Below are 18,769 nucleotides of genomic sequence, written 5' to 3'. Positions count from 1 at the left end.
AGGATTTTCTTTTACTTAAACGTTTTATTATTTCCCCCACCGGTTCTATTTCTTCTTCCGGTTCCTCCTCCTCTGGTTCCGATTCTTCTTCCGGTTCCTCTTCGGGAACTTGTGAATCAGTCCACGAATCATTCCAAATTACATTTGACTCTTCATTATTATTAGGTGAGTCAATGGGACTTGTATTAGAGGTAGACATCTATCACATAATATCAAAAACGTTAAGAGATTAATATATCACATAATATTCACATGTTAAAAATATATAGTTTCCAACAAAATTTGTTAAGCAATCATTTTTCAAGTAAACACGGTCGAAGTCCAGACTCACTAATGCATCCTAACAAACTCGATAAGACACACTAATGCAAAATTCTGGTTCTCTAAGACCAACACTCGGATACCAACTGAAATGTCCCGTTCTTATTGATTAAAAACGTTCCATAAGACCTTTTTTCAGAGACTGCATTCATTTTTAAAACAAACCATAACCTTTATTTCATAAATAAAGGTTTAAAAAGCTTTACGTAGATTATCAAATAATGGTAATCTAAAATATCCTGTTTACACACGACCATTACATAATGGTTTACAATACAAATATGTTACATCGAAATCAGTTTCTTGAATGCAGTTTTTACACAATATCATACAAACATGGACTCCAAATCTTGTCCTTATTTTAGTATGCAATAGCGGAAGCTCTTAGTATTCACCTGAGAATAAACATGCTTTAAACGTTAACAAAAATGTTGGTGAGTTATAGGTTTAACCTATATATATCAAATCGTAACAATAGACCACAAGATTTCATATTTCAATACACATCCCATACATAGAGATAAAAATTATTCATATGGTGAACACCTGGTAACCGACATTAACAAGATGCATATATAAGAATATCCCCATCATTCCGGGACACCCTTCGGATATGATATAAATTTTGAAGTATTAAAGCATCCGGTACTTTGGATGGGGTTTGTTAGGCCCAATAGATCTATCTTTAGGATTCGCGTCAATTAGGGTGTCTGTTCCCTAATTCTTAGATTACCAGACTTAATAAAAAGGGGGATATTCGATTTCGATAATTCAACCATAGAATGTAGTTTCACGTACTTGTGTCTATTTTGTAAATCATTTATAAAACCTGCATGTATTCTCATCCCAAAAATATAAGATTTTAAAAGTGGGACTATAACTCACTTTCACAGATTTTTACTTCGTCGGGAAGTAAGACTTGGCCACTGGTTGGTTCACGAACCTATAATAATATATACATATATATCAAAGTATGTTTAAAATATATTTACAATACTTTTAATACATTTTGATGTTTTAAGTTTATTAAGTCAGCTGTCCTCGTTAGTAACCTACAACTAGTTGCCCACAGTTAGATGTACAGAAATAAATCGATAAATATTATCTTGAATCAATCCACGACCCAGTGTATACGTATCTCAGTATTGATTACAACTCAAACTATATATATATTTTGGAATCAACCTCAACCCTGTATAGCTAACTCCAACATTCACATATTGAGTGTCTATGGTTGTTCCGCAATATATATATAGATGGGTCGACATGATAGGTCGAAACATTGTATACGTGTCTATGGTATCTCAATATTACATAATATATAATATAAGTTGATTAGGTTATGGTTGGAATAGATTTATTACTAACTTTCACGTAGGTAAAATGAGTAGTTTTTATCAATCTTGTTTTACTTGTCATTTCTTCGTTTCTAATCCGTTTTGAGTAATTCCAGTGGCCACGGTTTCGTATTGAACTTAACTTTATGAATCTAAATAGAAAAAGTATAAGTTTATAGTCTGAAATACAAGTTACAAGTCGTTTTTGAAAGAGGTAGTTATTTCCGTCGAAAGAACGACATCTTGATGACAATTTTGAAAAACATACTTTCACTTTGAGTTTAACCATGATTTTTGGATATAGTTTCATGTTCATAAGAAAAATAATTTTTACAAAAGTATAGCTTTTAAATCAAAGTTCTTCTTAGCTTTTAATTATCCCAACCAAAACAGCCCCCGGTTTTACTACGACGGCGTATATCCAGTTTTATGGTATTTATCGTGTTTCTGGGTTTTAAATCATTAAGTTAGCATATCATATAGATAAAGAACATGTGTTTAGTTGATTTTAAAAGTCTAGTTATAAGGATTAACTTTATTTACGAACAAGTTTAGAATTAACTAAACTATGTTCTAGTGATTACAAGTTTATAACGTTGAATAAGACAGCTTTTTATGTATGAATCGAATGATGTTATGAACATCATTACTACCTCAGGTTCCTTGGATAAACCTATTGGAAATGAGAAAAATGGATCTAGCTTCAAAGGATCCTTGGATGGCTTGAAAGTTCTTGAAGCAGAATCATGACACGAAAACAATTTCAAGTAAGATTTCCACTCGAAATAAGATTGTTATAGTTATAGAAATTGAATTAAAGTTTGAATATGATTATTACCTTGTATTAGAAAGATAACCTACTGTAAGTAACAAAGGTTTCTTGATCTTGGATGAGTACTTGGAATGGATTTAGAAAACTTGGAAGTAAACTTGCAATCTTGGAAGTATTCTTGATTTTATGAAACTAGAACTTTTGGAATTTATGAAGAACACTTAGAACTTGAAGATAGAACTTGAGAGATATCAATTAGATGAAGAAAATTGAAGAATGAAAGTGTTTGTAGGTGTTTTTGGTCGTTGGTGTATGGATTAGATATAAAGGATATGTAATTTTGTTTTCATGTAAATAAGTCATGAATGATTACTCATATTTTTGTAATTTTATGAGATATTTCATGCTAGTTGCCAAATGATAGTTCCCACATGTGTTAGGTGACTCACATGGGCTGCTAAGAGCTGATCATTGGAGTGTATATACCAATAGTACATACATCTAAAAGCTGTGTATTGTACGAGTACGAATACGGGTGCATACGAGTAGATTTGTTGATGAAACTGAACGAGGATGTAATTGTAAGCATTTTTGTTAAGTAGAAGTATTTTGATAAGTGTCTTTAAGTCTTTCAAAAGTGTATGAATACATATTAAAACACTACATGTATATACATTTTAACTGAGTCGTTAAGTCATCGTTAGTCGTTACATGTAAATGTTGTTTTGAAACCTTTAGGTTAACGATCTTGTTAAATGTTGTTAACCCAATGTTTATAATCTCAAATGAGATTTTAAATTATTATATTATCATGATATTATGATGTACGAATATCTCTTAATATGATCTATATATATTAAATGTCGTTACAACGATAATCGTTACATATATGTCTCGTTTCAAAATCATTAAGTTAGTAGTCTTATTTTTACATATGTAGTTCATTGTTAATACACTTAATGATATATTTACTTATCATTTAACATAATTAACCAAGTGTATCAATATCTTAATATGATTCATATGTACCTAGTAAGATGTTATAACGATAATCGTTATATATATCGTTTTCGAGTTTCTTAATTTAATAGTCTCATTTTTATGTATATAACTCATTGTTAAAATACCTAATGAGATACATACTTATAATAAAATCATGTTAACTATATATATAACCATATATATGTCATCGTATAGTTTTTACAAGTTTTAACGTTCGTGAATCACCGGTCAACTTGGGTGGTCATTTGTCTATATGAAACCTATTCCAATTAATCAAGTCTTAATAAGTTTGATTGCTTAACATGTTGGAAACACTTAATCATGTAAATATCAATTTCATTTAATATATATAAACATGGAAAAGTTCGGGTCACTACACCAAGTACTGGTTCAGATCCAGAAAATACAGTAGTTTGTGCTCCGGTGGGTTTCTTAACTCATGGTGCTTATCATGGTTCTCATCCTTAATGCATTTAAGCTTCAAGTGTACAACTCTAGATACTTTTGCATCATTTTGGTCAAGCTTTAACCATCAACACACTTATTAACATTAAATGAAAAGAAAATCAACTCTTTAAGAGTTTCATGCTGCATGATGAACCAAAGTTACATCCTCAGCATTAAGCATCGTTTCTTATCATCTTTGTATAAGTTTATGTGCCTTTATCATATGTAGATGATAAAGACTTGATTTTTATCACCATAAAAAGGTTACAAGTAAATGAGATCTACAACAAAACTTAGATCTCAAGTATTATGAAACCCTAAGCTAGAAAGCTTGGATTCTTACAAGATTAATGAGACCATAAGCTAAAAAGCTTAGATCTAAAAAAGATATATGAGACCATAAGCTAGAGAGCTTAGATCTAGTAAAAGTGATGAGGTCAAAAGCTAAAAAGTTTAGATCTAAACAAAATGGTGAAACCCTAAGCTAGAAAGCTTGGATCTCTAATGTTCTTGTAGATCCTTAAAGCATAAAGCTAGATCTACAAGTTTTATGAAGATCATAAAAACAAGTTTTGATCTTTTAACAAAAGTAAAGTAATTTAAACAAGTAAAGAAAGATTCAAAGCTAGAGAGTTTGAATCCTTCATGTTCTTGCATAATCTTCAAACAAGAGTTTGAAGCAACAAGATGTAAAGAAGATACAAGTTATAAAACTTGATCTTGAAACAATAATGATGATGATGAATTTCGTGATTGATGATGAAGAAAGAAAGAAGAAAGCTTGCAAAATTGGAGAGAAGTTAGAGTAAGAACTAGAGAGAAGAGTGTATGTGCAAAATGAATTAGTGAATGGAGAGGTCTAGTATTTATAGGCAAGAAATCTCAAAACAAGACAACAAAATGGTGGTGATGGTGGAGGACCAAAGGTGGGCGGTTTTCAAAGGGGTGGGGACAAATTTTGGCTTCAAGTGGTGTGGTGTGGTGTGGTGTGGTGTGGGAGACAAGAATGTTGGCTATGGTACATGTACTAGTTGTACCATTTGTCCCATATGCTAATGGATTTGTCTTTAGCAAGATGGGCTAATCAACCCATTAACTAGCCCATGAAAATGAGCTCATTAAGTTGAGTATGGTGGGCCTTGGTAATCCTAGTCCATTAAAGTGTTAAGCCCAAGTGATTAACTAGTGTACATTAGTAATTCACTAAACGTAATTAAGCAAACAACAAGCTAAGTAATTGTCATTAAGAAATAACAATTAGGATTAAGGTGTCATAATATTCCCATTATGACCAAAGGTTAACGTGTACCAAGTACGTAGCTCGTTCTAAACGACTAGTGACACTAACGGTCGTAAATGAATTCGTGGATCAAGTTAAGTAATTACGCACTTAATAACACGTTGTAAGGTATTAATGAAAGTAATTAGCATGGATAATGATCCCAGAATATTATCTAGCTCAGTACGCACATATACGGAGTTTCGTGAAAGTATAAAGTATATTTATAAGTCGAAAAGGTCGGGTTGTTACACCTAAGAGTGTTCTTGAGCTCAATAATGTGTCGGGTTGGTTGGTTAGACGAAGATATATATAAATTCGTCGAAAACTGACACCCGAGGCTTAAGTTATGACCCGACGAACTTTTAATTAAACTTATGGTTATAAAAATTGAACCTTGGGTTATAAATAATGATTCGCATTATAATTAAATTACTTATGATATAAAAGTAATTAAATTTAGTTAAGACTTATGATATATATTTATTATATCATTTAATAATTACTTATGATTTAATTATTCTTATAATTAAACTTATGATTAATAATACAATTAATTATTAATGAAAATACTTATGATAAGTATTAAACTTATGTTATGAGATTATTATATCAAGACTTATAATAAAGTTAATTATTTATTTATTTATTATAAGGCTTAGTTATTATTTAATTATAATTTAATTATTAAATACTTATGGTTTAATAATTATATTAAAATACTTATGATATGATTAATAAGTCATTATTAATTAATAATACTTATGATATGATTAAAATTTCATTATTTAATAATACTTATGTTATGATTTATGGCTCTACTAAGTGAGTCAACGGCAAGCATCGATTTATTGGTGACTTTACCGCCACTTAGAGCCTAAATTAAACCCCAGGCATGATGTAAAACCCATGAAGATTTGATCTCACCATTTTCATGGCGTCTCGTTTGTATCGTTTTTTTTTTTTTTTTTTTTTTTTTTTTTTTTTTTACTTTCTGGCCGGAGGTCCCTGGAAGCAATCTCTCTATCTGACGAATATAGAGAGAAAAGAATTTCTCTACTCTTGGGAGTGTTACACTCGGGGTGGAGAAATGATCGCTCTTTATTCTAGGATAGAGGAAGGATTGTCTAGGATCAACCTCCCCCATACCCCACATTGGTGGGATTGGGTATTGTTGTTGTTGTTGTTGTTGTTATGTTATGATTAATATTTAATTAATTAATTAAATACTTATGTTATATTAATTATATCATTTAAACTTATGTTAACTTTAATAATTCAATTTAATTTAATTAAACTTATGATATGACATGATTATACAAGTATGAATTTAAATAACATTATAACTTATATTATTAAAATAATTTACACTTTAATTTCAATGTTGACTAAGTTTGACCAATGTTGACTTTTGAGTTGACTTTCGGTTGACTTTGACTTTCAGTTGACTTTTGTTGACTTTTCTAATTAAGGAAACTTTCCTAAGTTAAAAACTTTTCAAAAATAGAAACTTTCCTAAAATAGAAACTTTCTAAAAATAGAAAATTTTCTAAAATAGAAACTTTCTAAAAATAGAAACTTTCCTAAAAAAGAAACTTTCCAAAAATAGAAACTTTTCAAAAATGGAAATTTGCTAAAAATATAAACTTTCTAAAAATAGAAAGTATGTGTTATACGGTGTCCTGATCATACCGAAACATACCGAGTGTTGTTCTATGCTTATTTGCAACAAGTACTATAGCTATCATACTAAGACTTGACCTAAGTTAGTTATTTATATCGACATGCTTTATTTTTAGGTCGGCATTGTGATCATTCTTGATCACTTTACCATTTGCTGTTCGCATTTCTGTGTTGTTTCTTCATTTACGTTAAGGTGAGTTATAGTCCTATTTTTCTATTTTAAATCTTTTGGGATGAGAATACATGCAATTTATTTTACATATTGGACACAAGTTGAGTTTGGTTTAAATTATTCATTGTGAGTCGAAAGAAAATATTCCCTAATCTGGTAATTTTAATCACTGGTTTCTACTGGTGAACGCGAATCCTATAGATATATCTATCGGGCCTGACAGCCCCATTTCATGCTAGTCGCGCTAGCAGTTACAGACGGAATGTATTAATACTTCGTATTTTGGAAGATACACCTGTTCAGTCTATATTTTTATATTGGTTTTGTTAAGGGTATGGAGTTGTTAAGTGATTAGCAGGTGGCTCATGTAGTGACCCGGAAAATTTTGACTAATTTTAAACCAAACTCTCGATACGATTCATTATCTTTGACACGATAAGCAAAGTCTGTTAGGTTAAGTCTAAAAAATTTTGAACTGTTTCATATATTCAATTGACCTTCGACTGTTCTCGATGATTCACGAACAACTAATTGTAAATAAATACATATATATTTAAATATATGTATATATATAATAATTTGAAATATTATTTGAAATAATATATGATTTAATTTTAGGAAATAAATATGTAAAATGTTATGCGATATAATGAAAACTACTATTACATTTATATATACATATATATACACACATATATATATATATATATATATATATATATATATATATATATATATATATAGTACTTGTAAATATATAAAATAATATTAAATCTATTTATTTAAAAATAGATATTTATGTGATAAAACTTGTTATTTAAAACTGATTATATACAGAGAGAGAATAAATGGAAAATGAATGATTTCGAGCTTAATTGGTAAACGTCGGTAACACTCGGTTGATGTTTTGTTAGTTTTAATATAGATATTGTACATGTTCATGAAGGATTGAAATAAAAGTTGAACTGTAAATTGATTACGAAGATTTTAGAATTTGTCAAAAATATTTTTATCTTTTTAGTTTAATTTTAGTACTCCGTACATATTATTTGGTATAGAAAATAAATAATTACCGAACATTTTTTATCAGGTTTCAAACAGTTAATGAGTGAAATAATTAAATATACTTAATCTAAATGTTTGGGATTTTTAGGAACACTTTTATACATTAACTGTTTAGAAAATGGACACGATATAGCCATCAGTGATAAACTGTCGGTAGAGTGATTACAAATCATCCGGCTGCTAAATTGTTAATTACTATTTGGGTACTGTGCATATTATTGAGTTGGCCACTGTGTTTGTTTCTACTATATCTTAATTCTCTATATAATTATATACATACATAACATAGGGAGATATATATTAGATACTCGTACATATGGTAGATCAACCAAAACACGTCACCACCCAACCGAGACCACCATGGAACTACCATCACCACCTCACCTCCATCACCCGCCATCAACCGCCTGAGAACCACCTATAACCACCATCTCTCTTTATCTATATCTATATATATATATATATATATATATATATATATATATATATATATATATATATATATATATACACACACACATACACATCATCGTGTATATTCACCACCTTCCACCATAACTAATGTGAGCTACCCTGCAACCACCACTTCACCATCCTCATACGCCACAGTCACCACCGCAATTACTTGCACCGCCACCTTGTTTCTATGTAAAAACGTCACAAACCACCCACCTGCAACTTGATTTTTGTTGTTGTCTTGTTTCCTGTATCGATGAACCAAGAACACCACCATCGTTAAACGATACCCGTCATCAAACTACAATACATTCTCACTTTGGTGTGTTCCTGTTTATGTTCGTAACCCAAAACCACCTTCATGAAACGATCGTGAACACCACCCTCATTCCCTTATTTGATCATCACCACTGTTCCTAACTTTTTGTTCGAACAATACCGAGCCATGACCATAACCACTACAACCTTGTTCCTATTATTTATTTTCGATTACAACCAAATTTTTTTTTACTTCATCATAACCAGGGACATAAGTATCAAGTGGTATTGTAACTTCTGTTCCTGTTGTGATTAACATCAAGCCGACAACTATTATAATCCGAATCTCATTCTGCAATTCACCTCCTTCTTAAAACAAATAGCGTGTAATGAATGAGGAAGAGAGTCGATGATGAAACAGTGATCGATCTTTTATTTTCTTTTTCTTTTACAACGATGGTGATATTATGATCATATGAATACGATACGTTTGATATGCTAATGATAACGAAATAAATGATGAAGATGATCTGATTTTTTTTATAAGTGATGAATAGTCCTGGGTTTTGTGTGGAGAAGAAGAAGAGAAACAGAAAATGTGTTACAAAAAAATTAGATTGGGTATTACTTCAGAAAAACAATCGCAGAGAAGTAGTTCGGTCGGTGTTTGTTAAGCGAAAGGTCATGGGTTCGAAACCAGTCTACGGCATATTTTTTTCTTCTTAAATCAACAATAGAGAAGCTATCAATGTTGGGCCGAGGGTTATGAATTTATTTGGTTGGGCTATAACTCGATTCGGGTTATACTTGGGCCGAGACCCAACTGGTTTGCAGTTGGGCTGAGACAGGTAGATCGTGATATATGTATAAGTGGGTTACGAATTAAGTCACAAAAACAAACTTGGACTGACGGTTAAGGATGTTAGGGTTGAACGAGAGGTCGTGGGTTCGAGCCTGGGCAGAAGCATATTTTTTTGAGAAAGCTTTAAGGTAGTTTTAATTATTATTATTATTATTACTATTATTATTATTATTACTAATTATTGTTATTGTTATGATATTTGTTATTAATTTCTAACCTTTATAAGTATAATTATTATTATCATCTAATTAATAGTATTATCATTATTGTTATTACTAGTATTATTATTAAGTATTATTATTATTATATTATTATTATCATTATTATTATTATTCTTATTAATATTGTTATTATCATTAATATTATTATTATAATTATGAGTATTATTAAGTATATTATCATTATTATTATTATTAACATGATTATCATATTTAGAATTGTTATTATTATTACAACTATATTATTGTTATAAATTTTTACAACTAGTATTATTATTGTTGTTACAACAAATTATTATTTAAAAGAGTCATTAATAGAAAACTATCATTTTATTAAAAACATCCTTTTTAGTAAAATTATCATAAGAACTATTATTATTATTATTATTATAAAAGGAAACAACTTTTTATTTATTAATACCAATATTATTTTATCATATGAATACTAGTTACTCACAAATATATTTAATACACATAACATAACTATATTAAAATTTTTATAAATAAATATTAATTATTATTTATTTAAAAGTGTATATAAAATAAACATACTTAATTAATTAATAAAACCTATAAATTATTAAATATAATAAGTATATCACCAATAAAAATATGTAAACTTATTCGATTACAATTCTATGTGTTAATAAATATATGAATAATATAGTTTCGTGAATCCAAGACCAACATACACTTGTTCAATGACGTCATATGTATTTTTACTACGAAATACAGTATGGTGAGTTTTATTTGCCTTTTTACCCTTTATATTTTTGGGCTGAGAATACATGCGCAATTTTTATAAATGTTTTACGAAATAGACACAAGTAATCAAAACTACATTATATGATTGAATGATCGAAGACGAATATGTCACTTTTACTTGGTAACCTAAGAATTAGTAAACCAGTCTACTAATTGACGCGAATCCTAAAGATAGATCTATTGGGCCCAACAAACCCCATCCGTTGTAGCGGATGCTTTAGTACTTCGATGTTGTTTTTATCATGTCCGAAGGATTTCCTGGAATGATAGGGGATATTCTTATATGCATCTTATTAATGTCGGTTACCAGGTGTTTAATCCATATGAATGATATTTTTGTCTCTATGCATGGGACGTTTATTTATGAGAACTGTAAATGAAAATCTTGTGGCCTATTAAAATGATGAAAATGATCGTTTATGATAAGCTAATGAACTCACCAACCTTTTGGTTGACACTTTAAAACATGTTTATTCTCAGGAATGAAAGAAATCTTCCGCTGTGCATTTGCTCATTTTAAGGATATTACTTGGAGTCATTCATGACATATTTCAAAAGACGTTGCATTCGAGTCGTTGAGTTCATCAAGATTATTATTAAGTCAATTATAGTTGAATATGTTATGAAATGGTACGCATGCCCTCAACTTTCGATGTAAAGAAAGTTTGTCTTTTAAAAACGAATGCAATGTTTGTAAAATGTATCATATAGAGGTCAAGTACCTCGTGATGTAACCAACTATTGTGAAACATTTGTAACCAATATGTACTTCGTCTGGATGAATTAGGATAGGTTGCTTCAGTTGGTATCAGAGCGGTGGTCTTAGCGAACCAGGTCTTGCATTAGTGTGTCTAACTAGTAGTTGTTTAGATGCATTAGTGAGTCTGGACTTCGACCGTGTCTGCATGTCAAAAGTTTTGCTTATCATTTAGTGTCGAAAATTATTTGCTTATCATCCTTAAAGTCTAGACACGTCTTACTGCCTCTATTGCATAGACTGTGTATAGGTAAATTCATATCTTAGCGTATCTGTTATTGTTACCTTCGCCTGACAGCTTCCGTAGATTCCTCCGTAACTTATGGGATTTTAGTATTATATATGCATATGTAAATTATGTATTGCAGGGTACTAATCTATATCTTATAATCTATTTCTTATCAAAAATCCTTCATCTGATCGTACGAGATGAATTCCTCAACCAGTTTGAGTCCTTCAGATTTTGATAGCTATTCCGATAGTTATTCCGACAGCTATTCCGACATGGTTGTTCACCTAAGCTCCGAAGAAGCGTCACCAAAATGAATCAACCAATCAGTCATCATCTATTCTGGATGAATTAGGGATGGGTTCGTAATTGACTTAATCAATGAAGAATAGAAGAAGGCGATCCTTTCCATCAACCGAATTCACCTCTTGGTGAAGAACCTGAAGCACTTACCGGCGAACCTATCCGTAATACCATTTTCTCTCTCATTTCCAGAGTATCTCGTCATGATTATATACTATCTTAGATTCTAGATCTTATTCATCCACTCGTCCGAACCGACAATCATTCAGGTGTAATAGAAGAAGTTAACGAACTTCGAGCTCGAGTAATCAATTTGGAGAATATGGTGCAAAATTTACCAACTTCAACAACATCACCGGCACCAACAGTACCACCAGCATCAACACCAGTACCATCAACAATCCATGCCTCAACATCTCATTCTGTACCTCGAGTATAATCATCGTTCTACGTATCGATCTACATCAATTATCATCGTTCTTCATGGCGATTATGTAATCTCTAATATTTTAGAGATTATGTATTCTAGTTCTAACGGTAAATCAAATGAGATTAATACTATATTAACTCATTAAATCTATGATTACATCTGAAGAAAATATATATGTAAGTATATTTTCATAAAGATTGTAATTAAAAATTCTTTCGTACAAACTGTTAATGGTGAAAATATTTTAACGGTAGGTAATACCTGAGGAATATTTAAATTTCACATTAATAAGTTACACTGTACATTCTTCGAATCTGATTCAACAGTCATTTACTATCCTACTTACATCCACAGATATACGTATCCATTCACCATAGAATAACCATTTTCATTTAATTTTATATTTGGATTTTGACTTATCAGAACCCAACAAGTGGCATAATGAAGAAAACATTGGACAAAAATAAAATTTGTTTGAAACAAACAAATTAACCATGAGAAAATTTTGTTAAGAATCCACGCTAACAAAATCCTAGCTAACTGTTCCTAGCTAACTGTTAATTCCTTATCACATTTTATTATCGCAATTTATTTATCGCAGTTTATTAATCGCAATTTATATTCTCACAATTTTAATTATCGTCATTTAATCTCTGTTATTTATTTTACGCACTTTATTTATCATCATTTAAATACTGTTATTTACATATTTTAAATATCGGGACACGTATACAAGGTTTTGACATATCATATCGACGCATCTATATATATTATTTGGAATAACCATAGACACTCTATATGCAGTAATGCTGGAGTTAGCTATACAGGGTTGAGGTTGATTCTACAATAATATATATAGTTTGAGTTGTGATCGAGTCTGAGACATGTACACGGGTCACGATACGTATTAATTAATTCGAATATTATATATTAAATTATATATGAATTATTGGACTGTTAATTGTGGACTGTTAACTATGGATGCCAACATTGGACAATTAAAATGAATTAAAATATTGATTATAACATATGAAACTAAACAATTCTTCAAGTTTGCCACTTGATTTCATCTTAAACCTCACTTGTATTTTGACGATTACAATCTTCGTTCAAACCTTTCATGATTCTTGAAAACACCTCAATCGATAGGATGAATCAACCGCACTTCACCCACGAAAGGAAAGATTTACGCATATAGTTATGCACCTGAGAAACTCTCGGCAACTGAGTAAATGTTTAACGCGTAGCTGTGCTACTTCCTTAGTGTTATTATTACCCAAAATAACTTGGTAATCCCTTTCAAAGTAGCAAATTTTGTCACAGCTTCAGCAAGACAACTTCGAATTTTCATTCGAAACAACCATATTATAACCTTGATATATATGCGTACTCTTTTATTGTTAACAGGGAACCTTTTATATTCCACCATATTACCAGCAGACGTACCAGCAACCCGTTGCTTCTTGGATTAAATCTCTCTGATAAATCATTATATTTATTCATTGAAACCCTATCATATACTCATCCGCATCTTGTAACGAGAACTGCCATACCAATTACCGAGAATCAGCAATCAGTACTTTGAAAACTCACAGCATATCTACATCAACAGTTATATGTATAACATTTATCTCTTAGAATTATGATCTTTCATTCAGAAATTCTGAAAAGCACTCAGTCTACAAATCAATACTCTGAATGTTGAAAAAGCTGAATGAAGCAGCAGAAACCGTAGACAACCGTAAATGACCTTAATCATCGGAAGTTTGATGATAAAGAATAGCATATTGGAAAAGCTCAGAAAAATTGGAACTGGAAAACGGATTGAGCTAACCACGAAGGAGACCAAGGCCAAGTACAAGGACCATACCATATATTCAAAGAATCCAGGTAATTCTGGATCCGATGAAACCTTCAACGAATATCTTGCTCCGTACTCATGTTAAAATCTTGCGGAAAATCTTTCTTCATCAACCATCGAACTTAGAAATTCCAAAATATCATCATAAATATCTTCGATATTTCTGAGGATATTTTCATAAATATTCTCGTCCAAAATTATATATCTCTTCATGCTTCCTATGTTTCATTATATTGGAAACTTCTGTAAAATCTAAGTTTAATTTATGAATGAATTCTGGAGAAATGTAAAGAAATTGATGCATGAATTAATATAATATAATGACACTTGATCAACGTGATTATATTACAGTAAGTCATGCCGAGTTTCTAATGGAACGTGATGATTCACAGATCCTAATGTCATCATGTGCCATGTTACACGACTCTTATATTCTACCTAATCTCCAAACACACTAAGAGCATATCTTCCTGATAGTTCTATCTTTCTCGGATATTCTGGTAATTTGACAAATCAAATAATGCTAATATGTTCCTCTCTACTTAGAATATTATAGTCATTCGAAACTCTATACCTACGAATTCTGGACCATTACTCGCTTTACTAGAGGTCGATAAGAAAATAAAAAGTCAAAGAGCTCCAAAATATAAGAGAAAATATAAAGCCCAATAACAACACGGAGGTTACAAACCGTGGATATTAATACGAATAACAATATAAAGACACGGTATAATTAAGAATGATATCACCCAAGGTAATAGTAGAAGTAAACAGATTTTTCTGGTGGAAGATTGAAAAGAAGGATGACAGAAATGATAATTAGGAAAAATATCAAGGATTAGAATGGGATTAATCATTTTCACAATCTTTTGGATGTAAGAACCATGAAAGAAAGTATAGGAATGGTAAAAATTATGGAACGGAAAGAGTTTAATTTATAATGGAAATATCAGGCGGAGTAATCGAGGCAGATCACCGTATTTAATTATAGAGATCATAATTTCCTTAAATCCCGAAGAATCAAATCTTTTGGATTTTGAAGATTTTCTTTAAATCCCTTGAATTCCGGAATTCAACCCTGGCTACGTCAAAAGCTAAGACGCACTTTATTTTCTAAAATCCACCGTGACTACGTCAAAAGTTAAATCTCGATCTTAAATTTTTTGTGACAACTTCACTTGTACGCATCATAGAATTTAATCGTTTTATCTATATTACTCAATAATGATAAAACTATATTTATCAACTCATATTCGTCATGAAAACATTTTTATTGTTAGCCATGACGACCACACTCAAATTTTGGGACGAAATTTCTTTAACGGGTAGGTACTGTAGTGACCCGAAAATTTTTGACTAATTTTAAACCAAACTCTCGATACGATTCATTATCTTTGACACGATAAGCAAAGTCTGTTATCTTCGACTGTTCTCGATGATTCACGAACAACTAATTATAAATAAATACATATATATTTAAATATATGTATATATATAATAATTTGAAATATTATTTGAAATATTATATGATTTAATTTTAGGAAATAAATATGTAAAATGTTATGCGATATAATGAAAACTACTATTACAAATGTGTGTGTATATATATATATATATATGTATATAAATAGTACTTGTAAATATATAAAATAATATTAAATCTATTTGTTTAAAAATAGATATTTATGTGATAAAACTTGTTATTTAAAACTGATTATATACAGAGAGAGAATAAATGGAAAATGAATGATTTCGAGCTTAATTGGTAAACGTCGGTAACACTCGGTTGATGTTTTGTTAGTTTTAATATAGATATTGTACATGTTCATGAATGATTGAAATAAAAGTTGAACTGTAAATTGATTACGAAGATTTTAGAATTTGTCAAAAATATTTTTATCTTTTTAGTTTAAATTTTAGTACTCCGTACATATTATTTGGTACAGAAAATAAATAATTACCAAACCTTTTTGATCAGGTTTCAAACAGTTAATGAGTGAAATAATTAAATATACTTAATCTAAAAGTTTGAGATTTTTAGGAATACTTTTATACATTAACTATTTAGAAAATGGACACGATATAGCCATCAGTGATAAACTGTCGGTAGAGTGATTACAAATCATCCGGCTGCTAAATTGTTAATTACTATTTGGGTATTGTGCATATTATTGAGTTGGCCACTGTGTTTGTTTCTACTATATCTTAATTCTCTAAATAATTATATACATACATAACATAGGGAGATATATATAAGATACTCGTACATATGCTAGATCAACCGAAACACATCACCACCCAACCGAGACCACCATGGAACTACCATCACCACCTCACCTCCATCACCCGCCATCAACCACCTGAGAACCACATATAACCACCATCTATATATATATATATATATATATATATATATATATATATATATATATATATATATATATATATATATATATATATATATATATATATACACACACACACACACATACACATCATCGTGTATATTCACCACCTTCCACCATAACTAATGTGAGCTACCCTACAACCACCACTTCACCATCCTCATCCGCCACAGTCACCACCACAATTACTTGCACCGCCACCTTGTTTCTGTGTAAAAACGTCACAAACCACCCACCTGCAACTCGATTTTTGCTGCTGTCTTGTTTCCTGTATCAATGAACCAAGAACACCACCATCGTTAAACGAAACCCGTCATCAAACTACAATACGTTCTCACTTTGGTGTGTTCCTGTTTATGTTCATAACCCAAAACCACCTTCATGAAACGATTGTGAACACCACCCTCATTCCCTTATTTGATCATCACTACTGTTCCTAACTTTTTGTTCGAACAATACCGAGCCAAGACCATAACCACTACAACCTTGTTCCTATTATTTATTTTCGATTACAACCAATTTTTTTTTACTTCATCGTAACCAGGGACATAAGTATCAAGTGGTATTGTAACTTCCGTTCCTGTTGTGATTAACATCAAGCCGACAACTATTATAATCTGAATCTCATTCTGCAATTCACCTCCTTCTTAAAACAAATAGCGTGTAATGAATGAGGAAGAGAGTCGATGATGAAACAGTGATCGATCTTTAATTTTCTTTTTCTTTTACAACGATGGTGATATTATGATCATATGAATACGATACGTTTGATATGCTAATGATAACGAAATAAATGATGAAGACGATCTGATTTTTTTTATAAGTGATGAATAGTCCTGGGTTTTGTGTGGAGAAGAAGAAGAGAAACAGAAAATGTGTTACAAAAAAATTAGATTGGGTATTACTTCAGAAAAACAATCGCAGAGGAGTGGTTCGGTCAGTGTTTGTTAAGTGAAAGGTTATGGGTTCGAAACCAGTCTACGGCATATTTTTTTTTCTTAAATCAACAATAGAGAAGCTATCAATGTTGGGCCGAGGGTTATGAATTTATTTGGTTGGGCTATAACTCGATTCGGGTTATACTTGGGTCGAGACCCAACTGGTTTACAGTTGGGCTGAGACAGGTAGATCGGGATATATGTATAAGTGGGTTACGAATTAAGTCACAAAAACAAACTTGGACTGACGGTTAAGGATGTTAGGGTTGTTATTGTTATGATATTTGTTATTAATTTCTAACCTTTATAAGTATAATTATTATTATCATCTAATTAATAGTATTATCATTATTGTTATTACTAGTATTATTATTAAGTATTATTATTATTATATTATTATTATCATTATTATTATTCTTATTAATATTGTTATTATCATTAATATTAGTATTATAATTATGAGTATGAGTATTATTAAGTATATTATCATTATTATTATTAACATGATTATCATAATTAGAATTGTTATTATTATTACAACTATATTATTGTTATAAATTTTTACTACTAGTATTATTATTGTTGTTACAACAATTTATTATTTAAAAGAGTCATTAATAGAAAACTATCATTTTATTAAAAACATCCTTTTTAGTAAAATTATCATAAGAACTATTATTATTATCTATCTATACTATACATTAAAAGAAAAGACTAATTGAGATATACTAAAATATCAACTTCTAATCTAGACCATTAGATCTAATAAAAGACAACCACTACCCTAACTCCATCACCATCAGATCTAATTATAAACTTATAATTATTTTCATTACCCACTTTTCCCTAAATACCCTTAAACAAATGGCGGGCAAGAATTATTTTTGCAATACCCTTTAGTCAGACACACACAAACTCAAAATTAGGGTAAAATTCTCTCTATCAAGGTTTCGCCTATGCTGAATCTTTAACTGCTAATCAAATCACGTCTATGAAACAAAAATTGTGGGTTGATTTCCAATGAACAAGGTATTGTTAATTCATCAATTACTAAATCATAATCGTAATATAAGATTTTACGATGGTTTTTTCTGATATTTTGTCCAATGAACAAGTTATCGTTTTAGATTTCTGAGATTCTGATATTTTACGCTATTCAATTGAACCTCAATTGAGGTATGAATATACTGAATTTTTACATATAGTTAA

This window comes from Rutidosis leptorrhynchoides, chromosome 1, assembly GCF_046630445.1.
Source record: "Rutidosis leptorrhynchoides isolate AG116_Rl617_1_P2 chromosome 1, CSIRO_AGI_Rlap_v1, whole genome shotgun sequence".
Taxonomy (NCBI): domain Eukaryota; kingdom Viridiplantae; phylum Streptophyta; class Magnoliopsida; order Asterales; family Asteraceae; genus Rutidosis; species Rutidosis leptorrhynchoides.
This window is presented reverse-complemented; position numbering follows the sequence as displayed.